Source organism: Phalangium opilio, unplaced genomic scaffold (assembly GCF_054372755.1).
Source record: "Phalangium opilio isolate 3A_F unplaced genomic scaffold, DU_Popi_V2 ptg000200l_1, whole genome shotgun sequence".
Taxonomy (NCBI): Eukaryota; Metazoa; Arthropoda; class Arachnida; order Opiliones; family Phalangiidae; genus Phalangium; species Phalangium opilio.
The window spans coordinates 991,992-996,083 of record NW_028324213.1 but is presented as its reverse complement, the minus strand read 5'-3'; positions in this window follow the sequence as shown (position 1 = coordinate 996,083).

The following is a 4,092-nucleotide window of genomic DNA, read 5'->3' as shown; positions in this document are numbered from 1 at the left end:
CTCCATAACAACTCAAAACATACAATGGGGATGGGGAGAACGTAGCAACCTCCCGCACCTAATGGTAACGGACCCTTCAGCGTGTCAGAGTGAGTTATTTTTACAATCATGCCGTTAACATCTTTGTTGAACTCCTTCCCCCCTCCCATCCCCCCTTGGGTGGAGTATACTCCGTTAAGAAATGTATCCTAAATTCTTAATCGGTGCTAAATTAAAAGTTTTTTAGGTGAAACATAGAGTAATTTTGATATATTTAGCTAAAATTTATCGAAACGTTTTTAACAATTTGAAATGTTTTTCAAATGACGCTTTTCGTGTCGGCAGAATGTATGCTAAACGACTGATTTCGTTTCGGTGGTCTATTCATTTTCCCACGTATTCCTATGGGATTTTAGGAATTTTAAATGCTCAATTTCGTTTCGAAAAAATGTAACCTAGTTGATCAAAAACGTTTCGATTGTTTTTTACTTCTAACACGAAATGCGTTGTGAATGATGCTTCTTTCAATACCGTTTTATGTTTTCCACAAATTTTTGATTACGAGGTTGATAATTTTGATAAATATAGTACGTATTAGGTTAATGCTTCGGTTTAATGATATGTTGTATCTCTGCTAACGCTACAAAAATATAACTTGTTGAGACTTGTCCGGATAATGCCCTCAGGGCAACCACCTGGAATCAATTAAATGTTTGGTAGTAGGATGGGCCACCAATTAACAATGCAATAAATCACTCTAAATACAACTTCCATTCATAGCAATACAAATGGTACGACCCCCACCCCAAAGCCCATAAGATACGTCTAAACGTGTTTACTTATAAATAAAAAAAACAGATGGGGATAAAGGTTTACCCTAGCTCCCCTTGTAATGTCATAAAACCTGGTGGGTGTTCCAATTAAAGAAAGGACAAAATAAATTCCATTGATAAAAATACAACTGGTTCGACCACGCCCCCAAAAGCCATTACGACACGTCTGAACGTGTTTACCTATAAGTAAAAAAACAGATTGGGATAAATTCTTTTGTTATGAACCATGTTCGACCCCCCTAATGTCATATAACACACACCTGGGTGGCCAAAAGGGGATTTTGTAAACTATAGAGTCATTTCACTTCCGAACTCTGGAGAGAAAGGTTGGTGACAAGGCTAGAAAGAAATCAAGTGTTTCTTCCGATGCACCTTACGTAATATGTAATTCTTGTTTTGGTAAAAATGTCCCTTAAAATGTGTGCTAAATAGAAAACATATGAGAGAGTCTAGCCATATTCGTGTATACTTTACTCGGAAATGTTAAGATCGGTAAGTTTTTTAGCGTAATAAGTAATATTCCCGTATATTTCATTCATCTGACCACATCTCTTTCGGTATGGCCGAAAATGTTCATGAAAACCCTAAAAAACTAGGGTATGCCCCCATGCTACGTACGGGTCATCTACACTGCCCTCATTGTGCTGGGACTTTAAAAGACGTGCCTGACTGCGGCCAATTAAATTATTTCTGCACATCACGTGACTGTGCGCACTTCAGACGTTGTGTTTTAGTTCAATCTAAAAACCTTATGTCGACCCATAAAGAGCGAAGACATCTTCTTGACGAGCGAATATTTTGTACACTGTGCGGTGAGTTTAAATACCGGATTAAGGACTTGTGCCCGTGTTACAAATGGACAGATGATTCACCAGAGATTTAAATCAGGTACGGCAGTGACTTTCGAGATGAAATAGAATTGTGGAAACATCATAGTTCAACTTTTGCTTCATAAAAAAAGGGTATGTTTCACTTTGCATCATAACAATGTTTGTACTTTAGTCGATATTCATGTGTACTTTAGTATTATTCGTATGAAGTTCAGTATCAATTTCTAATAAGCCACTTGTGCATGGTAAAATTGGTGTTTTTTAGGTAGTATTATAAAAATGCCAGTATTTTAATCAATATTCATGGGTGTTTTAGTAGTAGTCAGCTATAACCTTTGCATGTATTTTATATAAATCACGTGTAATTTAGTATTGTTTGTATTAATTTCAGCATTAGTATGTAAGAAGACACTTGTGCATGGTAAAATTGGTGTTTTTTAAGGTTGTATTATATAAATGCCAGTATTTTATTCAATATTCATGTGTATTTTAGTAGTAATCAGCTATAACTTTTGCATGTATTTTATATAAATCACGTGTAATTTAGTATTATTCGTATGAAATTCAGTATTAGTTTCTAATAAGCCACTTGTGCAGGGTAAAATTGGTGTTTTTTAGGTAGTATTATATAAATGCCAGTATTTTATTCAATATTCATGGGTATTTTAGAAGTATTCGTATGAAAAAAACTGTAGTAATATTTCTATGAAAAATCTTTCTTGCTCATTAAATGTTCTAAACCTAATACAATTTCTGATTCTTCCGCCTATACAACTAGAATAACCTAGCATAAGCCAGTGTTTCAGGATCTATCATAGAATAACTTAGCATAAGACTATATTTTTCAGCATTTACCAAGAATAAACCTAGCAAAAGTCCATGTTCCAAGCTCTAATATAGTATAAACCTACTAGGAACTACCATAGAATAACCTAGCATAAGCCTATCTTTCACGATCTACCATAGAATAAACCTACCATAAGCCTATTACTTTAATTTCGGGTAACGCAACAAAAAATATCTTAAACATGTTGAGACTTGTCAGGATATTGCCTTCGGGGCAAACACCGGGAAACAATTAAATGTTTCGTGGTAGGAAGAGTCGCCAACTAACAAAGCAATAAATCCGAAAATAGATTCCATTCATAACAATACAACTGATTCGACCAGGCCCCTAAACCCATTAAAACACGTCTTTATAGTAAAAATAAAAACGGATGGGGATAAATTCTTTTGTTCAAGTTCTGTCCCTTTTTATGGCCATAGACCAGTCTGAACGATGTTACGTATAAATATTACGTATAAATAAAAAGCCGATGGAATGTCTTAACACGTTTGTGTGAGTCATAAATCACTCAGATTCCATTGATAACAATACAACTGGTTTAGCCACGCCCCCTTTTATGGTCCTCAACCACCTGGCCAATAAAGGGCAATATAAAAAGAAAAGCACCAGTCAATATACCCTCAGGCTAATTACCAACCCCGCACTCAAGAAAATCTCGCGATAAAGATCATTCAGTCCTCAGCTTTTAACCCGTAAAAACCTGCCGTAAGAATGCCCACCAATATCAGAGATTACCGCGTGAACGCCCGTGTTAGACTAAGTAATGAATGTTATGCCGTTTTCGGGGTAACTGGATACGTGCCAAGCTTGCTTTTGACAAAGAAGGACGGAACAATTCTCGCAATCTCGGAAGACGTTTTGAAGGAATTTATGGAGGAGTGGACGGAGATATATTCAGCTATGGAAACTGGCGACTGGGGTAATTATCGTTACCTAAACTTGAAAATAAAAATAACCGTTATGGAGGGGAGTATAGTATTCGAGGATGGTTGCGTCTTCACTCTAACAAAGGCCGAAGCAGGGAAACTGAACGAGAAATTTTGTTTTATGAGATTTCACTTCAACCTTTTGAATAATCAAGCCGAAGTTATTAAATGCATGTACGAAGCTATTGCGAAACGCATGAATGATATATATCAGAATTTTTTTATAAATCGCAGTAATACGTCCTACAATGATTATGACCGTGTAAAAAATTTCCTAACAGCGTGTATAGTTCCTTTGAGCATTTTCGAAGATTTTTGTATCTTACTTCGTGACAGAAACTTGACGCGTAAGCTACAATTTTATAATTTATTCAACATTTGCTTAAATAACGACGCGTACATTCGCGAATTAATTAATTGGAATTGATTGTGTTCATTAAAAGTTTTTGACTAAAATCCCGATTCGTAATAATAATAAGCCTAGAATAACCTAGCATAAACCTATCTTGCAGGATCTGATATAGCATAAACCAACCAGGATCTACAATAGCATAAGCCTACAATAGCATAAGCCTATCCCTACAGGTACCAGCCACGTGACGTCATAAAAAAAATTAGCCGTGACGTCATCAAGAAAACCACCACCAGGTGGCTCAACAATTCAAATTTCCAATCTG